Source organism: Pseudophryne corroboree, unplaced genomic scaffold (genome assembly GCF_028390025.1).
Source record: "Pseudophryne corroboree isolate aPseCor3 unplaced genomic scaffold, aPseCor3.hap2 scaffold_1538, whole genome shotgun sequence".
NCBI classification, from domain to species: Eukaryota; Metazoa; Chordata; class Amphibia; order Anura; family Myobatrachidae; genus Pseudophryne; species Pseudophryne corroboree.
Genome location: NW_026968170.1, coordinates 1 through 22,709, shown reverse-complemented (window position 1 = coordinate 22,709; position 22,709 = coordinate 1). Strand labels below are relative to the sequence as shown.

The following is a 22,709-nucleotide window of genomic DNA, read 5'->3' as shown; positions in this document are numbered from 1 at the left end:
GCTCAAGAAAAAAGAAGTGGAACCAGACAGCAAACTAGGCTGGAGAGAGACCTGAGACAAAGAGATCTGAATTACATGAGAGCCGACCAGGGAAAACTCAAATTATGCAGTCAAGTTTCCCACATTTGGGGAAATCGCAGGGGCAGCACACCCAGAGTGCAATGGGTGAGCCTTGCCCTGGGAGAAGCAACTTCATGATCATAGTATCTCACCTGGCAGGTAAGTAGGAGTTGGGCTAGAGCTGGGGAGGGTCGCTGCTCGGGCACCCCCCTGTCAAGTGAAGGAGATCCAACTGAGGCAGCACAAGGGAACTCTCGAAAGAAGACAAAGGCTAGAGGAAGATCTGAGACAAAGAAATCTGACTTTTACCAGAGCTGACCAGAGGAAAGCACAAACACAGTCCCCCACTACCACAAATAATGCAGTCGAGTTTCCCACATTTGGGGAAATCACAGGGGTCAGCATACCCAGAATGCAATGAATGAACCTAACCCTGGGAGAACAATCTTCATGACCATGGTATCTCCTATGCAAAATAAGTATGATTTGGGATAGGGCTGGGGAGGGCCGTTGCTCAGGCACATCTCTGTCAAGTAAGTTGCATTTGATTTGTTGTTTGGGGGTGCTTCAGTATTAGGCAGCCTTCTGCCCTACCATGTTCATCTGAAAATATGTGTTCTCCCTGCAGTTGTTGTCCCCAGATGAGAGTTCCCTTGTGCTGCCTCAGTTGAATCTCCTTTTGGAGAAGACCTCAATAAGATTGTAGCTGATCTGGCTACTGCTAAAACAGCTTGCCTACCTAGTATGACTCCTACCACGCAGAAGGCTAAAAGTACTTTTCTTGGCCCTTTCATCCTCCAGGTAAAGCGTACCCAAGGTCAGGCATACCCAAAGCAAGCTCATGTTTCCAGACCTGCCAAGCCCAGACTGAAGCAATCCTGGGCTGCCCATCAGCCTGCTTCCAAAACGGACAAGCCTGCCGCATGACGGTGCAGGCCTCCCTCTGGGGGATCCCAGGGTGGGGGGCCCGACTTCTAGGTTTGGCAAAGAAAGGTATAATTCTAAGCTAGAGAATTCTGTTTGGAGCTCACCTTGTACTTTGTGAAGAAATAATCAGCATTGTGGCTGAGCAGATACATGTAGTGTGTGGCTGCAAACTGCATGGATCTGCTGCGTTGTAATGCTGATTCTTTTTTTTTTGCAAAGTACCAATAGCTTCATATAATGTTCACAATTTTTATGCAGGATCAAATAGCTCAATAGGTAGGGTGTTTGATTAGAATTCAACAGGTTTTAGGTTTGAATCCTGGGTATGGTAGTTTGAGATGTGTTATTTAATAAAGTATGTTGTTCTGACTGCCGGCATCCTATCACCTGGGATATCATACTAAATAAATGGAGTTGATAAAAAAAATTTTTTTTTTTTTTAACTAGGGACAATTTCCAGATACTTCTCTTTATAACTGAGATTGCCCCCTGGAACTTCACATCAGTTGACAACTATGCATGAGTGGGCAGTGCTTGCCCTGGATCTGTCCACCCATTTATGTGCCGCCATAAAATAAAGCATGACTAACAGTTATCCTGGGCGTACACTAGATTACATAATGCATACCAGAGCCATAACTAGACTTTTTGGTGCCCTGTGACAGAGAATTATATGCCCTCCCCCCCATTTTTGCAATATGGACAAAAGGCGCATGCCTTGTGGGGAAGGGGCATAACAAGATTGGTCTCAGAGAAAGCACATGAGATATGAAGATATATCTAGTATACTTGACACTCAATGGTTTGTGGTATTGCAGGGGTGCCCTCCTTAAATGCATATACAGTCACACATGGCATGTTTGTGTAAATGGCATATCAGCAGTCAGCACTAACTGGTGACATGCCATTTGTACAAGTAAGCCATGTGTGACTAATATATAAACATACTTTATTAAATAACACCTCAAACTATCATACCCAGGATTCAAACCTATAACCTGTTAAATTCTAATCAAACACCCTACCCATTGAGCTACTTGATCCTGCATCTATTCTAACCTCCAAAAACAGATTCAGTTGCATTTTCCAGCGTGTTTTGTTTGCGCCTTTGCAAATGTCTTACATCGACAAACTTATTTAGTACTATTTTGCAAATAGGGTTACATTGTCGCAACATTGTGTTCCCTAATTGCTTGATTTTTTAAATGCAAAAATTGATAAAGACACCTGATAATTGCTCTGTGGAGTCTTCTTTTGTGTCTACTTCTTATCTACATTTAATTCCCTACCTATAATCAAGGCATTTTTAAATGCTGGGTGCTGCCAGGACGTGAGGCCTACCTAGTCTTTAGATCTGAATTTGAATGTACTTGTGAACTAACTTAATTTCCTACTTCTAAACTCATTCCTAAATTCACTACTTACATTAATCCTGTAGTTGGGCATTTTGAGCCTTCAATTGTGGGCATTGTTTTGTGTCCAGACCAGCAGCTGGTGGTGTGCATTTGCTGGAAAGGCATCGAAGACCTCCGATATGCTGCATCTCCTGATGTGTGTCTGCCTCAAGTGGCTGTCAGCAAATGCATGCTAGACACCCCATTCCAAGCTGATTGTGACATCACGGAACATGCATCATAGAACAGGCATGCTAGAACATGGGTCTTCAACCTGCGACCCTCCAGCTGCTGTGGAACTACATATCCCAGCATGCCCTGCCTCAGTTTTAGCATACCTTAATAGCAAAACTGTGGCAGGGCATGCTGGGATGTGTAGTTTCACAGCAGCTGGAGGGCCACAGGATGAAGACCCATGTGCTAGAACCAAACCGCAGGTACATTGAATGCTAGCAAGCTGAATGTTTAAATCCTTTTTGTTCCGCAGCATTCCAATGCGGAAGATTCCATGGAACCAGAGATTATTCCATTGAGAAGGACATGCTGCCTGGATGACTGCACTGTGCAAATTAAATCACGGAGCCAGTTGGCTTGTGGGTGGCTCTGGTGACTGGGTGGTTGGGTGGGCGGTGTGTCGGAGGTGGAGCACATGCAAATGAATGTGTATCATCCAGCTAGTGAGAGAGAAAACTCATGCAGGAGTGTGCCTGCTTGTCAGTGAGTTATGCACCTTGCCAGACGTCAAATCTACATGGAGCAACTGGAGGGGACAAGAGCAGGTTTGGAAAATATACACAGAAGAGCATATATGCTGGCGCATTCTCCATGATTGTGTCAGCTTATGTTTTGGTGCACTGCACTTTCCTCCACTAAGTTTTAGCCATTTTGTTTAAACGCAAGTGTAGTTGCTTCTCGCTCTTTTGGCTGTGATATTGTATTGTGGTTGAAGAGTCTGCTGGAGGGATTGTTTTCTTCATTGGCGAGAGACTGAAGATATTCCAGGATGGAAGGCTTGGGAACACTATCCGTTTTTCAGTTGTGGAAGAGTTGAAAGACCGGATTGGACTACATTCTATAGTAAAGGGTATCTTTGTATTTATTAATCCTCCCTTTATATGTGTCTGTCTTTCAATAAAGCTTTGGGCTTGTGATTCCGTCACCCTCTTACACTCCACACCCATAGCCTTATTAACTATTGTATTGTTTAAATGTATAGTGCAGTTCATGATTTATAGTGTAGGCTGACCTGTACTGTAGTTCTTGAACTGTACTATACCGACAGCATTTGTATTGTGTTTTGGCTGTGCTGCAACACAGTACTTATGTGTGTAATGTTTATGTATGTTTTTTTGCTTCTTTATGTCAATAAAGACTGCTTTTTCAATCCAATATCTGAAAACAATCAATGTTTATCTTTGATGGCAATAGAAGTGGTATGATATTTGCTGCTTTTGAAAGGCAATATCTGATATGTCCCCTATCTGGGAACCATATATTAAATGGCTTTTCAGAAAAGGGAGATGGGAGAAGAGCTTTCAGTACTTGTAGGACCGATGCACATTTCCTATTCTAGCCTCCAAAAACAGATTCAGTTGCATTTTCCAGCGTGTTTTGGATGCGCCTTTGCAAATGTCTTACATCGACAAACTTATTTAGTACTATTTTGCAAATAGGGTTACATTGTTGCAACATTGTGTTCCCTAATTGCTTGATTTTTTAAATGCAACAATTGATAAAAACACCTGATAACTGCTCTGCGGAGTCTTATTTTGTGTCTACTTCTTATCTACATTTAATTCCGTACCTCTAATCAAGGCATTTTTAAATGCTGGCGGCTGCCAGGACGTGAGGCCTACCTAGACTTTAGATCTGAATTTGAATGTACTTGTGAACTAACTTAATTTCCTACTTCTAAATTCATTCCTAAATTCACTACTTACATGAATCCTGTAGTTGGGCATTTTGGGACTTCGATTGTGGGCATTGTTTTGTGTCCAGACCAGCAGCAGGTGGTGTGCATTTGCTGGAAAGGCATCAAAGACCTCCGATATGCTGCATCTCCTGATGTGTGTCTCCCTCAAGTGGCTGTCAGCAAATGCCTGCTAGACACCCCATTCCAAGCTGATTGTGACATCACGGAACATGCATCATAGAACAGGCATGCTAAAACATGGGTCTTCAACCTGCGACCCTCCAGCTGCTGTGGAACTACACATCCCAGCATGCCCTGCCTCAGTTTTAGCATACCTTATAGCAAAACTGTGGCAGGGCGTGCTGGGATGTGTAGTTTCACAGCAGCTGGAGGGCCACAGGATGAAGACCCATGTGCTAGAGCCAAGCCGCAGGTACATTGAATGCTAGCAAGCTGAATATTTAAATCCTTTTTGTTCCGCAGCATTCCAATGCGGAAGATTCCATGGAACCAGAGATCCTTCCATTGAGAAGGACATGCTGCCTGGATGACTACACTGTGCAAATTAAATCACGGAGCCAGTTGGTTTGTGGGTGGCTCTGGTGACTGGGTGGTTGGGTGGGTGGTGTGTCGGAGGTGGAGCACATGCAAATGATTGTGTATCATCCAGCTAGTGAGAGTGAAAACTCATGCAGGAGTGTGCCTGCTTGTCAGTGGGTTATGCACCTTGCCAGACGTTAAATCTACATAGAGCAGCTGGAGGGGACAAGAGCATGTTTGCAAAATATAGATAGAAGAGCATATATGCTGGCGCATTCTCCATGATTGTGTCAGCTTATGTTTTGGTGCACTGCACTTTCCTCCACTAAGTTTTAGCCATTTTTGTTAAGCTCAAGTGTAGTTGCTTCTCGGCCTTTTGGCTGTGATCTTGTATTGTGGTTGAAGGGTCTGCTGGAGGGAGGGATTGCTTTCTTCATTGGCGAAAGACCAAAGATATTCCAGGATGGAAGGCTTGGGAACACTATCTGTTTTTCAGTTGTGGAAGAGCACAGAGGTCGGATTGGACTACATTCTATAGTAAAGGATGTCTTTCTATTTATTAAACCTCCCCTTATATGTGTCAGTCTTTCAATAAAGCTTCGGGCTTGTGATTCCCTCACCCTCTTACACTCCACACCCATAGCCTTATTAACTGTTGTATTATTGTACAGTTTAAATGTATAGTGCAGTTCATGATTTATAGTGTAGGCTGGCCTGTGCTGTAGTTCTTGAACTGTACTATACCATCAGCATTTCTATTGTGTTTTGGCTGTGCCGCAACGCGGTACTTATGTGTGTAATGTTTATGTATGTTTTTTTGCTTCTTTATGTGCATCGGTCCTACAAGTAATGAAAGCTCTTCTCCCATCTCCCTTTTCTGAAAAGCCATTTAATATATGGTTCCCAGATAGGGGACATATCAGATATTGGATTTCAAAAGCATCAAATATCATACCACTTTTATTGCCATCAAAGATAAACATTGATTGTTTTCAGATATTGGCTTGAAAAAGCAGTCTTTATTGACATAAAAAAAAAACATACATAAACATTGCACACATAAATACAGTGTTGCAGCACAGCCAAAACACAATACAAATGCTGACGGTATAGTACAGTTCAAGAACTACAGCACAGGCCAGTCTACACTATAAATCATGAACTGCACTATACATTTAAAGTATACAATAATACAACAGTTAATAAGGCTATGGGTGTGGAGTGTAAGAGGGTGAGGGATTCACAAAACCGAAGCTTTATTGTAACACAGACACATATAAGGGGAGGGTCAATAAATAGAAAGATATCCTTTACTATAGAATGTAGTCCAATCCGACCTCTGTGCTCTTCCACAACTGAAAAACAGATAGTGTTCCCAAGCCTTCCATCCTGGAATATCTTTGGTCTTTCGCCAATGAAGAAAACAATCCCTCCCTCCAGCAGACCCTTCAACCACGATACAAGATCACAGCCAAAAGGCCGAGAAGCAACTACACTTGAGCTTAACAAAAATGGCTAAAACTTAGTGGAGGAAAGTGCAGTGCACCAAAACATAAGCTGACACAATCATGGAGAATGCGCCAGCATATATGCTCTTCTATCTATATTTTGCAAACCTGCTCTTGTCCCCTCCAGCTGCTCTATGTAGATTTAACGTCTGGCAAGGTGCATAACCCACTGACAAGCAGGAACACTCCTGCATGAGTTTTCTCTCTCACTAGCTGGATGATACACAATCATTTGCATGCGCTCCACTTCCGACACACCACCCACCCAACCACCCAGTCACCAGAGCCACCCACAAGCCAACTGGCTCCGTGATTTAATTTGCACAGTGTAGTCATCCAGGCAGCATGTCCTTCTCAATGGAAGGATCTCTGGTTCCATGGAATCTTCCGCATTGGAATGCTGCGGAACAAAAAGGATTTAAATATTCAGCTTGCTAGCATTCAATGTACCTGCGGCTTGGCTCTAGCACATGGGTCTTCATCCTGTGGCCCTCCAGCTGCTGTGAAACTACACATCCCAGCATGCCCTGCCACAGTTTTGCTATTAAGGTATGCTAAAACTGAGGCAGGGCATGCTGGGATGTGTAGTTCCACAGCAGCTGGAGGGTCGCAGGTTGAAGACCCATGTTTTAGCATGCCTGTTCTATGATGCATGTTCCATGATGTCACAATCAGCTTGGAATGGGGTGTCTAGCAGGCATTTGCTGACAGCCACTTGAGGGAGACACACATCAGGAGATGCAGCATATCGGAGGTCTTCGATGCCTTTCCAGCAAATGCACACCACCTGCTGCTGGTCTGGACACAAAACAATGCCCACAATCGAAGTCCCAAAATGCCCAACTACAGGATTCATGTAAGTAGTGAATTTAGGAATGAATTTAGAAGTAGGAAATTAAGTTAGTTCACAAGTACATTCAAATTCAGATCTAAAGACTAAACACAAAACACAAAATAAGACTCCACAGAGCAATTATCAGGTGTCTTTATCAATTGTTGCATTTAAAAAATCAAGCAATTAGGGAACACAATGTTGCGACAATGTAACCCTATTTGCAAAATAGTACTAAATAAGTTTGTCGATGTAAGACATTTGCAAAGGCGCAAACAAAACACGCTGGAAAATGCAACTGAATCTGTTTTTGGAGGTTAGAAAAGATGCAGGATCAAGTAGCTCCATGGGTAGGGTGTTTGATTAGAATTCAACAGGTTATAGGTTTGAATCCTGGGTATGATAGTTTGAGGTGTTATTTAATAAAGCATGTTTATATATTAGTCACACATGGCTTACTTGTACAAATGGCATGTCACCAGTTAGTGCTGACTGCTGATATGCCATTTGCACTAAAACAAATTAAAATGGTAAAAGTTATTGTACTTTAAGTAAAAATAAAAGCTAAAATATCAATCCCAGTTTTGGATTACTTTAATGAACAAAAAAAAAATGCATATAGCAAAGGATAGTTTCAATCTGCCTACCTCTGGGTTATGGACCCAGCATGCTTCCATTACAGTACTCTGCTGCACATGTAAGTGCAAGAGATCCTGAAGCACTCACTCATCATGGGAAAGTACCAATGTGTTTCTTCATTGGTTGATGGAAGAAACATCTTACAAAAACTCTCCACATTATTGACTTTTTAAAATGTTTCTAGGAATCGTTCTAGATGAATGCTTATTAGCCTTTGTCAGTATGGACTTTTACAAAGTGTTGCTGTGGCGCAATCAGTTACTGTGTAAGGCTATTAACCAAAAGGTTGGTGGTTCAATCCCACCCAGGGACGTAATTGACCTTGTTATCAGATTTTGGTGATCTTTATGTAGACAAGTGAAAATTTCAAACCCCCTCTTATGGTGTAGGGTACCTGGCCTTCTCTGATGTAATCAGAGTTAGATTTGATTCAGTGATTTTATAAAAACAGCTAGGAAGCACAATTTAGCAGTGGGTTGCAGAGAAAAAGAAATATGCTGGCAAAAAAATCCAATTGAGTGATTAAACAGCTTTTCATTTTCTGGCTTTATTTTTATGCTAACAAATTTGTTCTCTGAAAAGTGTCCACAAAGCCAAGTTTCTGATTAACACATTTGTAGGGATGGTTTTTAACCTATTACTAAATTAAACTTGCTTCATTGGAAAGGCAGCAAGATGCATCCTCATTTCAATATCTACTGAAATAATACAGGTTGACACCAGGAAACATTAACGCCACTGCATCCTTTGTGCTTTCTCATGTGGAAGTCTGTTTAATGTGAAAACAAGGTGATATCTAATTAGCACACAGGTAAGGAAGTAAGAAAATCTTTATTTAAGGGTGAAGATGTTTCTCACAAAATCGTTGCCCCAATGCATCATTGAAATTCAAGCTGGAAAGATGATTTTAATATATCACTTGTACATTTTGTATTGCTCTTCTGGTGACAATGTAGTTTGTTTTTGTCAATTACCATTTTAATAATCGGGTAAAGAAAATTAAGTGGATTTTTGAAAGAAAACAATACTGTCAATATACTATTAAAACAAATGAAAATGGTAAAAGTTATTGTACTTTAAGTAAAAATAAAAGAGCAAAAATATCAATCCCAGTTTTGGATTACTTTAATTAACAAAAAAAAAACGCATATAGCAGAGGATAGTTTCAATCTGCCTACCTCTGGGCTATGGACCCAGCATGCTTCCATTGCAGTACTCTGCTGCACATGTAAGTGCAAGAGATCCTGAAGCACTCACTCATCATGGGAAAGTACCAATGCGTTTCTTCATTGGTTGATGGAAGAAACATCTTACAAAAACTCTCCAGATTATTGACTTTTTAAAGTTTTCTAGGAAACGTTCTAGATGAATGCTTATTAACCTTTGTCAGTATGTACTTTTGCAAAGTGTCTCGGTGGTGCAATCGGTTAGTGTGTTTGGTTATTAACCAAAGGGTTGGTGGTTCAATCCCACCCAGGGATGTTATTGACCTTGTCATCAGATTTTGGTGATCTTTAAGTAGACAAGTCAAAATTTCAAACCCCCTCTTATGGTGTAGGGTACCTGGCCTTCTCTGATGTAATCAGAGTTAGATTTGATTAAGTGATTTTATAAAAGAACAGCTAGGAAGCACAACTTAGCAGTGGGTTGCAGAGAAAAAGAAATACGCTTGCAGAAAAATCCAATTGAGTGATTAAACAGCTCTTCATTTTCTGGCTTTATTTTTATGCTAACTAATTTGTTCTCTGAAAAGTGTCCACAAAGCCAAGTATCTGATTAACACCTTTGTAGGGATGGTTTTTCACCTATTACTAAATTAAACTTGCTTCATTGGAAAGGCAGCAAGTGATGTCATCCAAGCAGTGGGTCAAAGTTGGCTTCAACCCTCGTCTGCTTATGAAAAGAGAAAAGGGATATGCAGGGCATGGCGGCCTTTTGCGACGCTTGGATGACCCCTAGTTCGCATTAAACACCCCCACCCTCCTTCGGTGTGGGGCTCATGTTGGCCATGCCCCAGCCCCTGAAGCATTCAAGCTGATTTCTTGCAGCAGCTGGGTACTGTAACAGCTCCAGAGCTGCTCTGTAAGGCAAGTAAAAGGGTGTGGGCCCTGCAGCACTACCTGTAGTTTGCATTGTGCATTGGAAGGCACAAAGTAAGCAGACGGGAGGAGAAGTCAGGATAGTGCACAAGGTTATAGAAGGGAGGGGCTCAAGAAAAGAGAAGTGGAAACAGACAGCATACTAGGCTGGAGAGAGACCTGAGACAAAGAGATCTGAATTATACGAGAGCCGTCCAGGGGAAACACAAATTATGCAGTCAAGTTTCCCACATTTGGGGAAATCGCAAGGGGCAGCACACCCAGAGTGCAATGGGTGAGCCTTGCCCTGGGAGAAGCACCTTCATGATCATAGTATCTCACCTGGCAGGTTAGTAGGAGTTGGGCTAGAGCTGGGGAGGGTCGCTGCTCGGGCACTACCTTTCAAGTGAAGGAGATCCAACTGAGGCAGCACAAGGGAACTCTCAAAAGAAGAACAAGGCTAGAGGAAGATCTGAGACAAAGAAATCTGACTTTACCAGAGCTGACCAGAGGAAAGCACAAACACAGTCCACCACTACCACAAATAATGCAGTCGAGTTTCCCACATTTGGGGAAATCACAGGGGTCAGCATACCCAGAATGCAATGAATGAACCTCACTCTGGGAAAACAATCTTCATGACAATAGTATCTCCTATGCAAAATAAGTATGATTTGGGATAGGGCTGGGGAGGGCCGCTGCTCAGGCACATCTCTGTCAAGTAAAGGAGATTCAACTGAGGCAGCACAAGGGAACTCTCATCTGGGGACAACAACTGCAGGGAGAACACATATTTTCAGATGAACATGGGGTGGCAGAAGGCTGCCTAATACTGAAGCACCCCCAAACAACAAACCAAATGCAACAACTAGTGCAAGCATTCCTGGGGGATGGCCTGCAGCAGATGGATTTGAATATGGTGATGTCATCCAAGCAGTGGGTCAAAGTTGGCTTCAACCCTTGTCTGCATATGAAAAGAGAAAAGGAGCGTGCAGGGCATGGAGGCCTTTTGTGGTGCTTGGATGACCCCTAGTTCGCATTAAGCACCCCCACCCTCCTTCGGTGTGGGGCTCATGTTGGCCATTCCCCAGCCCCTGAAGCATTCAAGCTGATTTCTTGCAGCAGCTGGGCACTGTAACAGCTCCAGAGCTGCTCTGTAAAGCAAGTAAAAGGGTGTGGGCCCTGCAGCACTACCCGTAGTTTGCATTGTGCATTGGGAGGCACAAAGTAAGCAGACGGGAGGAGAAGTCAGGATAGTGCACAAGGGTATAGAAGGGAGGGGCTCAAGAAAAAAGAAGTGGAACCAGACAGCAAACTAGGCTGGAGAGAGACCTGAGACAAAGAGATCTGAATTACATGAGAGCCGACCAGGGAAAACTCAAATTATGCAGTCAAGTTTCCCACATTTGGGGAAATCGCAGGGGCAGCACACCCAGAGTGCAATGGGTGAGCCTTGCCCTGGGAGAAGCAACTTCATGATCATAGTATCTCACCTGGCAGGTAAGTAGGAGTTGGGCTAGAGCTGGGGAGGGTCGCTGCTCGGGCACCCCCCTGTCAAGTGAAGGAGATCCAACTGAGGCAGCACAAGGGAACTCTCGAAAGAAGAACAAGGCTAGAGGAAGATCTGAGACAAAGAAATCTGAATTTTACCAGAGCTGACCAGAGGAAAGCACAAATACAGTCCCCCACTACCACAAATAATGCAGTCGAGTTTCCCACATTTGGGGAAATCACAGGGGTCAGCATACCCAGAATGCAATGAATGAACCTAACCCTGGGAGAACAATCTTCATGACCATGGTATCTCCTATGCAAAATAAGTATGATTTGGGATAGGGCTGGGGAGGGCCGTTGCTCAGGCACATCTCTGTCAAGTAAGTTGCATTTGATTTGTTGTTTGGGGGTGCTTCAGTATTAGGCAGCCTTCTGCCCTACCATGTTCATCTGAAAATATGTGTTCTCCCTGCAGTTGTTGTCCCCAGATGAGAGTTCCCTTGTGCTGCCTCAGTTGAATCTCCTTTTGGAGAAGACCTCAATAAGATTGTAGCTGATCTGGCTACTGCTAAAACAGCTTGCCTACCTAGTATGACTCCTACCACGCAGAAGGCTAAAAGTACTTTTCTTGGCCCTTTCATCCTCCAGGTAAAGCGTACCCAAGGTCAGGCATACCCAAAGCAAGCTCATGTTTCCAGACCTGCCAAGCCCAGACTGAAGCAATCCTGGGCTGCCCATCAGCCTGCTTCCAAAACGGACAAGCCTGCCGCATGACGGTGCAGGCCTCCCTCTGGGGGATCCCAGGGTGGGGGGCCCGACTTCTAGGTTTGGCAAAGAAAGGTATAATTCTAAGCTAGAGAATTCTGTTTGGAGCTCACCTTGTACTTTGTGAAGAAATAATCAGCATTGTGGCTGAGCAGATACATGTAGTGTGTGGCTGCAAACTGCATGGATCTGCTGCGTTGTAATGCTGATTCTTTTTTTTTGCAAAGTACCAATAGCTTCATATAATGTTCACAATTTTTATGCAGGATCAAATAGCTCAATAGGTAGGGTGTTTGATTAGAATTCAACAGGTTATAGGTTTGAATCCTGGGTATGGTAGTTTGAGATGTGTTATTTAATAAAGTATGTTGTTCTGACTGCCGGCATCCTATCACCTGGGATATCATACTAAATAAATGGAGTTGATCAAATTTTTTTTTTTTTTTAACTAGGGACAATTTCCAGATACTTCCCTTTATAACTGAGATTGCCCCCTGGAACTTCACATCAGTTGACAACTATGCATGAGTGGGCAGTGCTTGCCCTGGATCTGTCCACCCATTTATGTGCCGCCATAAAATAAAGCATGACTAACAGTTATCCTGGGCGTACACTACACAATTATCTGTCAGGCTATCTATCCAGTCTGGATGGTTGGAATGAAAATCTGGTAATGTATAGGAGCAAATGTCAATTAACCATTTGCTCCCAAACACTAGAAAAGTGGTCAAAAATGGTCATTACACAAATTGGTTAAACCCAAAATTTAACCAATTTGTTTAGGGGACCATTTTTGTCCATTTTTTAGTGTTTGAGAGTAAATCGTTGATGGTCATTTGCTCACATAGATAACCGGATTTCTATTCCAACCAGCCAGTGTTGGAGAGATGGTCTGCCAGATTACATAATGCATACCAGAGCCATAACTAGACTTTTTGGTGCCCTGTGACAGAGAATTATATGCCCTCCCCCCCATTTTTGCAATATGGACAAAAGGCGCATGCCTTGTGGGGAAGGGGCATAACAAGATTGGTCTCAGAGAAAGCACATGAGATATGAAGATATATCTAGTATACTTGACACTCAATGGTTTGTGGTATTGCAGGGGTGCCCTCCTTAAATGCATATACAGTCACACATGGCATGTTTGTGTAAATGGCATATCAGCAGTCAGCACTAACTGGTGACATGCCATTTGTACAAGTAAGCCATGTGTGACTAATATATAAACATACTTTATTAAATAACACCTCAAACTATCATACCCAGGATTCAAACCTAAAACCTGTTAAATTCTAATCAAACACCCTACCCATTGAGCTACTTGATCCTGCATCTATTCTAACCTCCAAAAACAGATTCAGTTGCATTTTCCAGCGTGTTTTGTTTGCGCCTTTGCAAATGTCTTACATCGACAAACTTATTTAGTACTATTTTGCAAATAGGGTTACATTGTCGCAACATTGTGTTCCCTAATTGCTTGATTTTTTAAATGCAAAAATTGATAAAGACACCTGATAATTGCTCTGTGGAGTCTTCTTTTGTGTCTACTTCTTATCTACATTTAATTCCCTACCTATAATCAAGGCATTTTTAAATGCTGGGTGCTGCCAGGACGTGAGGCCTACCTAGTCTTTAGATCTGAATTTGAATGTACTTGTGAACTAACTTAATTTCCTACTTCTAAATTCATTCCTAAATTCACTACTTACATTAATCCTGTAGTTGGGCATTTTGAGCCTTCAATTGTGGGCATTGTTTTGTGTCCAGACCAGCAGCTGGTGGTGTGCATTTGCTGGAAAGGCATCGAAGACCTCCGATATGCTGCATCTCCTGATGTGTGTCTGCCTCAAGTGGCTGTCAGCAAATGCATGCTAGACACCCCATTCCAAGCTGATTGTGACATCACGGAACATGCATCATAGAACAGGCATGCTAGAACATGGGTCTTCAACCTGCGACCCTCCAGCTGCTGTGGAACTACATATCCCAGCATGCCCTGCCTCAGTTTTAGCATACCTTAAAAGCAAAACTGTGGCAGGGCATGCTGGGATGTGTAGTTTCACAGCAGCTGGAGGGCCACAGGATGAAGACCCATGTGCTAGAACCAAACCGCAGGTACATTGAATGCTAGCAAGCTGAATGTTTAAATCCTTTTTGTTCCGCAGCATTCCAATGCGGAAGATTCCATGGAACCAGAGATTATTCCATTGAGAAGGACATGCTGCCTGGATGACTGCACTGTGCAAATTAAATCACGGAGCCAGTTGGCTTGTGGGGTGGCTCTGGTGACTGGGTGGTTGGGTGGGCGGTGTGTCGGAGGTGGAGCACATGCAAATGAATGTGTATCATCCAGCTAGTGAGAGAGAAAACTCATGTAGGAGTGTGCCTGCTTGTCAGTGAGTTATGCACCTTGCCAGACGTCAAATCTACATGGAGCAACTGGAGGGGACAAGAGCAGGTTTGGAAAATATAGACAGAAGAGCATATATGCTGGCGCATTCTCCATGATTGTGTCAGCTTATGTTTTGGTGCACTGCACTTTCCTCCACTAAGTTTTAGCCATTTTGTTTAAACGCAAGTGTAGTTGCTTCTCGCTCTTTTGGCTGTGATATTGTATTGTGGTTGAAGAGTCTGCTGGAGGGATTGTTTTCTTCATTGGCGAGAGACTGAAGATATTCCAGGATGGAAGGCTTGGGAACACTATCCGTTTTTCAGTTGTGGAAGAGTTGAAAGACCGGATTGGACTACATTCTATAGTAAAGGGTATCTTTGTATTTATTAATCCTCCCTTTATATGTGTCTGTCTTTCAATAAAGCTTTGGGCTTGTGATTCCGTCACCCTCTTACACTCCACACCCATAGCCTTATTAACTATTGTATTGTTTAAATGTATAGTGCAGTTCATGATTTATAGTGTAGGCTGACCTGTGCTGTAGTTCTTGAACTGTACTATACCGACAGCATTTGTATTGTGTTTTGGCTGTGCTGCAACACAGTACTTATGTGTGTAATGTTTATGTATGTTTTTTTGCTTCTTTATGTCAATAAAGACTGCTTTTTTAATCCAATATCTGAAAACAATCAATGTTTATCTTTGATGGCAATAGAAGTGGTATGATATTTGCTGCTTTTGAAAGGCAATATCTGATATGTCCCCTATCTGGGAACCATATATTAAATGGCTTTTCAGAAAAGGGAGATGGGAGAAGAGCTTTCAGTACTTGTAGGACCGATGCACATTTCCTATTCTAGCCTCCAAAAACAGATTCAGTTGCATTTTCCAGCGTGTTTTGGATGCGCCTTTGCAAATGTCTTACATCGACAAACTTATTTAGTACTATTTTGCAAATAGGGTTACATTGTTGCAACATTGTGTTCCCTAATTGCTTGATTTTTTAAATGCAACAATTGATAAAAACACCTGATAACTGCTCTGCGGAGTCTTATTTTGTGTCTACTTCTTATCTACATTTAATTCCGTACCTCTAATCAAGGCATTTTTAAATGCTGGCGGCTGCCAGGACGTGAGGCCTACCTAGACTTTAGATCTGAATTTATTGAATGTACTTGTGAACTAACTTAATTTCCTACTTCTAAATTCATTCCTAAATTCACTACTTACATGAATCCTGTAGTTGGGCATTTTGGGACTTCGATTGTGGGCATTGTTTTGTGTCCAGACCAGCAGCAGGTGGTGTGCATTTGCTGGAAAGGCATCGAAGACCTCCGATATGCTGCATCTCCTGATGTGTGTCTCCCTCAAGTGGCTGTCAGCAAATGCCTGCTAACCCCATTCCAAGCTGATTGTGACATCACGGAACATGCATCATAGAACAGGCATGCTAAAACATGGGTCTTCAACCTGCGACCCTCCAGCTGCTGTGGAACTACATATCCCAGCATGCCCTGCCTCAGTTTTAGCATACCTTAAAAGCAAAACTGTGGCAGGGCATGCTGGGATGTGTAGTTTCACAGCAGCTGGAGGGCCACAGGATGAAGACCCATGTGCTAGAACCAAACCGCAGGTACATTGAATGCTAGCAAGCTGAATGTTTAAATCCTTTTTGTTCCGCAGCATTCCAATGCGGAAGATTCCATGGAACCAGAGATTATTCCATTGAGAAGGACATGCTGCCTGGATGACTGCACTGTGCAAATTAAATCACGGAGCCAGTTGGCTTGTGGGTGGCTCTGGTGACTGGGTGGTTGGGTGGGCGGTGTGTCGGAGGTGGAGCACATGCAAATGAATGTGTATCATCCAGCTAGTGAGAGAGAAAACTCATGTAGGAGTGTGCCTGCTTGTCAGTGAGTTATGCACCTTGCCAGACGTCAAATCTACATGGAGCAACTGGAGGGGACAAGAGCAGGTTTGGAAAATATAGACAGAAGAGCATATATGCTGGCGCATTCTCCATGATTGTGTCAGCTTATGTTTTGGTGCACTGCACTTTCCTCCACTAAGTTTTAGCCATTTTGTTTAAACGCAAGTGTAGTTGCTTCTCGCTCTTTTGGCTGTGATATTGTATTGTGGTTGAAGAGTCTGCTGGAGGGATTGTTTTCTTCATTGGCGAGAGACTGAAGATATTCCAGGATGGAAGGCTTGGGAACACTATCCGTTTTTCAGTTGTGGAAGAGTTGAAAGACCGGATTGGACTACATTCTATAGTAAAGGGTATCTTTGTATTTATTAATCCTCCCTTTATATGTGTCTGTCTTTCAATAAAGCTTTGGGCTTGTGATTCCGTCACCCTCTTACACTCCACACCCATAGCCTTATTAACTATTGTATTGTTTAAATGTATAGTGCAGTTCATGATTTATAGTGTAGGCTGACCTGTGCTGTAGTTCTTGAACTGTACTATACCGACAGCATTTGTATTGTGTTTTGGCTGTGCTGCAACACAGTACTTATGTGTGTAATGTTTATGTATGTTTTTTTGCTTCTTTATGTCAATAAAGACTGCTTTTTTAATCCAATATCTGAAAACAATCAATGTTTATCTTTGATGGCAATAGAAGTGGTATGATATTTGCTGCTTTTGAAAGGCAATATCTGATATGTCCCCTATCTGGGAACCATATATTAAATGGCTTTTCAGAAAAGGGAGATGGGAGAAGAGCTTTCAGTACTTGTAGGACCGATGCACATTTCCTATTCTAGCCTCCAAAAACAGATTCAGTTGCATTTTCCAGCGTGTTTTGGATGCGCCTTTGCAAATGTCTTACATCGACAAACTTATTTAGTACTATTTTGCAAATAGGGTTACATTGTTGCAACATTGTGTTCCCTAATTGCTTGATTTTTTAAATGCAACAATTGATAAAAACACCTGATAACTGCTCTGCGGAGTCTTATTTTGTGTCTACTTCTTATCTACATTTAATTCCGTACCTCTAATCAAGGCATTTTTAAATGCTGGCGGCTGCCAGGACGTGAGGCCTACCTAGACTTTAGATCTGAATTTGAATGTACTTGTGAACTAACTTAATTTCCTACTTCTAAATTCATTCCTAAATTCACTACTTACATGAATCCTGTAGTTGGGCATTTTGGGACTTCGATTGTGGGCATTGTTTTGTGTCCAGACCAGCAGCAGGTGGTGTGCATTTGCTGGAAAGGCATCGAAGACCTCCGATATGCTGCATCTCCTGATGTGTGTCTCCCTCAAGTGGCTGTCAGCAAATGCCTGCTAGACACCCCATTCCAAGCTGATTGTGACATCACGGAACATGCATCATAGAACAGGCATGCTAAAACATGGGTCTTCAACCTGCGACCCTCCAGCTGCTGTGGAACTACACATCCCAGCATGCCCTGCCTCAGTTTTAGCATACCTTATAGCAAAACTGTGGCAGGGCATGCTGGGATGTGTAGTTTCACAGCAGCTGGAGGGCCACAGGATGAAGACCCATGTGCTAGAGCCAAGCCGCAGGTACATTGAATGCTAGCAAGCTGAATATTTAAATCCTTTTTGTTCCGCAGCATTCCAATGCGGAAGATTCCATGGAACCAGAGATCCTTCCATTGAGAAGGACATGCTGCCTGGATGACTACACTGTGCAAATTAAATCACGGAGCCAGTTGGTTTGTGGGTGGCTCTGGTGACTGGGTGGTTGGGTGGGTGGTGTGTCGGAGGTGGAGCACATGCAAATGATTGTGTATCATCCAGCTAGTGAGAGTGAAAACTCATGCAGGAGTGTGCCTGCTTGTCAGTGGGTTATGCACCTTGCCAGACGTTAAATCTACATAGAGCAGCTGGAGGGGACAAGAGCAGGTTTGCAAAATATAGATAGAAGAGCATATATGCTGGCGCATTCTCCATGATTGTGTCAGCTTATGTTTTGGTGCACTGCACTTTCCTCCACTAAGTTTTAGCCATTTTTGTTAAGCTCAAGTGTAGTTGCTTCTCGGCCTTTTGGCTGTGATCTTGTATTGTGGTTGAAGGGTCTGCTGGAGGGAGGGATTGCTTTCTTCATTGGCGAAAGACCAAAGACATTACACACATAAGTACAGTGTTGCAGCACAGCCAAAACACAATACAAATGCTGACGGTATAGTACAGTTCCAGAACTACAGCACAGGCCAGCCTACACTATAAATCATGAACTGCACTATACATTTAAACTATACAATAATACAACAGTTAATAAGGCTATGGGTGTGGAGTGTAAGAGGGTGAGGGATTCACAAAACCGAAGCTTTATTGTAACACAGACACATATAAGGGGAGGGTCAATAAATAGAAAGATATCCTTTACTATAGAATGTAGTCCAATCCGACCTCTGTGCTCTTCCACAACTGAAAAACAGATAGTGTTCCCAAGCCTTCCATCCTGGAATATCTTTGGTCTTTCGCCAATGAAGAAAACAATCCCTCCCTCCAGCAGACCCTTCAACCACGATACAAGATCACAGCCAAAAGGCCGAGAAGCAACTACACTTGAGCTTAACAAAAATGGCTAAAACTTAGTGGAGGAAAGTGCAGTGCACCAAAACATAAGCTGACACAATCATGGAGAATGCGCCAGCATATATGCTCTTCTATCTATATTTTGCAAACCTGCTCTTGTCCCCTCCAGCTGCTCTATGTAGATTTAACGTCTGGCAAGGTGCATAACCCACTGACAAGCAGGCACACTCCTGCATGAGTTTTCTCTCTCACTAGCTGGATGATACACAATCATTTGCATGCGCTCCACTTCCGACACACCACCCACCCAACCACCCAGTCACCAGAGCCACCCACAAGCCAACTGGCTCCGTGATTTAATTTGCACAGTGTAGTCATCCAGGCAGCATGTCCTTCTCAATGGAAGGATCTCTGGTTCCATGGAATCTTCCGCATTGGAATGCTGCGGAACAAAAAGGATTTAAATATTCAGCTTGCTAGCATTCAATGTACCTGCGGCTTGGCTCTAGCACATGGGTCTTCATCCTGTGGCCCTCCAGCTGCTGTGAAACTACACATCCCAGCATGCCCTGCCACAGTTTTGCTATTAAGGTATGCTAAAACTGAGGCAGGGCATGCTGGGATGTGTAGTTCCACAGCAGCGGGAGGGTCGCAGGTTGAAGACCCATGTTTTAGCATGCCTGTTCTATGATGCATGTTCCATGATGTCACAATCAGCTTGGAATGGGGTGTCTAGCAGGCATTTGCTGACAGCCACTTGAGGGAGACACACATCAGGAGATGCAGCATATCGGAGGTCTTCGATGCCTTTCCAGCAAATGCACACCACCTGCTGCTGGTCTGGACACAAAACAATGCCCACAATCGAAGTCCCAAAATGCCCAACTACAGGATTCATGTAAGTAGTGAATTTAGGAATGAATTTAGAAGTAGGAAATTAAGTTAGTTCACAAGTACATTCAAATTCAGATCTAAAGACTAAACACAAAACACAAAATAAGACTCCACAGAGCAATTATCAGGTGTCTTTATCAATTGTTGCATTTTAAAAATCAAGCAATTAGGGAACACAATGTTGCGACAATGTAACCCTATTTGCAAAATAGTACTAAATAAGTTTGTCGATGTAAGACATTTGCAAAGGCGCAAACAAAACACGCTGGAAAATGCAACTGAATCTGTTTTTGGAGGTTAGAAAAGATGCAGGATCAAGTAGCTCCATGGGTAGGGTGTTTGATTAGAATTCAACAGGTTATAGGTTTGAATCCAGGGTATGATAGTTTGAGGTGTTATTTAATAAAGTATGTTTATATATTAGTCACACATGGCTTACTTGTACAAATGGCATGTCACCAGTTAGTGCTGACTGTTGATATGCCTTTTGCACTAAAACAAATTAAAATGGTAAAAGTTATTGTACTTTAAGTAAAAATAAAAGCTAAAATATCAATCCCAGTTTTGGATTACTTTAATGAACAAAAAAAAAATGCATATAGCAAAGGATAGTTTCAATCTGCCTACCTCTGGGTTATGGGCCCAGCATGCTTCCATTGCAGTACTCTGCTGCACATGTAAGTGCAAGAGATCCTGAAGCACTCACTCATCATGCGAAAGTACCAATGTGTTTCTTCATTGGTTGCTGGAAGAAACATCTTACAAAAACTCTCCAGATTATTGACTTTTTAAAGTTTTTCTAGGAAACGTTCTAGATGAATGCTTATTAATCTTTGTCAGTATGTACTTTTTGCAAAGTGTCTCTGTGGCGCAATCGGTTAGTGTGTTCAGCTATTAATCAAAAGGTTGGTGGTTCAATCCCACCCAGGGACGTAATTGACCTTGTAATCAGATTTTGGTGATATTTAAGTAGACAAGTCAAAATTGCAAACCCCCTCTTATGGTGTAGGGTACCTGGCCTTCTCTGATGTAATCAGAGTTAGATTTGATTAAGTGATTTTATAAAAAAAACAGCTAGGAAGCACAATTTAGCAGTGGGTTGCAGAGAAAAAGAAAAATGCTGGCAGAAAAATCCAATTGAGTGATTAAACAGCTCTTCATTTTCTGGGTTTATTTTTATGATAACAAATTTGTTCTCTGAAAAGTGTCCACAAAGCCAAGTATCTGATTAACATCTTTGTAGGGATGTTTTTTCACCTATTACTAAATTAAACTTGCTTCATTGGAAAGGCAGCAAGATGCATCCTCATTTCAATATCTACGGAAATAATACAGGTTGACACCAGGAAACATTAACGCCACTGCATCTTTGCTGTTTTCTCATGTGGAAGTCTGTTTAATGTGAAAACAAGGTGATATCTAATTAGCACACAGGTAAGGAATTAAGAAAATCTTTATTTAAGGGTGAAGATGTTTCTCACAAAATCGTTGCCCCAATGCATCATTGAAATTCAAGCTGGAAAGATGATTTTAATATATCACTTGTACATTTTGTATTGCTCTTCTGGTGACAATGTAGTTTGTTTTTGTCAATTACCATTTTAATAATCGGGTAAAGAAAATTAATTGGATTTTTGAAAGAAAACAATACTGTCAATATACTATTAAAACAAATTAAAATGGTAAAAGTTATTGTACTTTAAGTAAAAATAAAAGAGCAAAAATATCAATCCCAGTTTTGGATTAATTTAATTAACAAAAAAAAATGCATATAGCAGAGGATAGTTTCAATCTGCCTACCTCTGGGTTATGGACCCAGCATGCTTCCATTACAGTACTCTGCTGCACATGTAAGTGCAAGAGATCCTGAAGCACTCACTCGTCATGGGAAAGTACCAATGTGTTTCTTCATTGGTTGATGGAAGAAACATCTTACAAAAACTCTCCACATTATTGACTTTTTAAAATGTTTCTAGGAATCGTTCTAGATGAATGCTTATTAGCCTTTGTCAGTATGTACTTTTGCAAAGTGTCGCTGTGGCGCAATCAGTTAGTGTGTAAGGCTATTAACCAAAAGGTTGGTGGTTTAATCCCACCCAGGGACTTAATTGACCTTGTTATCAGATTTTGGTGATCTTTAAGTAGACAAGTCAAAATTTCAAACCCCCTGTTATGGTGTAGGGTACCTGGCCTTCTCTGATGTAATCAGAGTTAGATTTGATTCAGTGATTTTATAAAAACAGCTAGGAAGCACAATTTAGCAGTGGGTTGCAGAGAAAAAGAAATATGCTGGCAGAAAAATCCAATTGAGTGATTAAACAGCTCTTCATTTTCTGGCTTTATTTTTATGCTAACTAATTTGTTCTCTGAAAAGTGTCCACAAAGCCAAGTATCTGATTAACATATTTGTAGGGATGGTTTTTCACCTATTACTAAATTAAACTTGCTTCATTGGAAAGGCAGCAAGATGCATCCTCATTTCAATATCTACTGAAATAATACAGGTTGACACCAGGAAACATTAACGCCACTGCATCCTTGCTGCTTTCTCATGTGGAAGTCTGTTTAATGTGAAAACAAGGTGATATCTAATTAGCACACAGGTAAGGAATTAAGAAAATCTTTATTTAAGGGTGAAGATGTTTCTCACAAAATCGTTGCCCCAATGCATCATTGAAATTCAAGCTGGAAAGATGATTTTAATATATCACTTGTACATTTTGTATTGCTCTTCTGGTGACAATGTAGTTTG

The 22,709-nt window shown here is 42.1% G+C and overlaps 6 non-coding genes across 6 annotated transcripts; all 6 read right to left on the bottom strand.

Annotated features, from left to right (window-relative positions):
• Nucleotides 1-64: 64 nt before the first annotated feature.
• LOC135000431 (U1 spliceosomal RNA) lies at nucleotides 65-227 on the bottom strand. Its single transcript, XR_010202343.1, has one exon. It is a non-coding gene; the product is annotated as a U1 spliceosomal RNA (small nuclear RNA).
• A 152-nt stretch (nucleotides 228-379) lies between these two features.
• On the bottom strand, nucleotides 380-543 carry LOC135000399 (U1 spliceosomal RNA). Its single transcript, XR_010202314.1, has one exon. It is a non-coding gene; the product is annotated as a U1 spliceosomal RNA (small nuclear RNA).
• A 9,540-nt stretch (nucleotides 544-10,083) lies between these two features.
• LOC135000422 (U1 spliceosomal RNA) lies at nucleotides 10,084-10,247 on the bottom strand. The gene has a single exon (XR_010202334.1). It is a non-coding gene; the product is annotated as a U1 spliceosomal RNA (small nuclear RNA).
• Nucleotides 10,248-10,397: 150 nt separating this feature from the next.
• On the bottom strand, nucleotides 10,398-10,561 carry LOC135000414 (U1 spliceosomal RNA). Its single transcript, XR_010202327.1, has one exon. It is a non-coding gene; the product is annotated as a U1 spliceosomal RNA (small nuclear RNA).
• Nucleotides 10,562-11,235: 674 nt separating this feature from the next.
• Nucleotides 11,236-11,398, bottom strand: LOC135000430 (U1 spliceosomal RNA). The gene has a single exon (XR_010202342.1). It is a non-coding gene; the product is annotated as a U1 spliceosomal RNA (small nuclear RNA).
• A 152-nt stretch (nucleotides 11,399-11,550) lies between these two features.
• Nucleotides 11,551-11,714, bottom strand: LOC135000395 (U1 spliceosomal RNA). Its single transcript, XR_010202310.1, has one exon. It is a non-coding gene; the product is annotated as a U1 spliceosomal RNA (small nuclear RNA).
• Nucleotides 11,715-22,709: the final 10,995 nt, after the last annotated feature.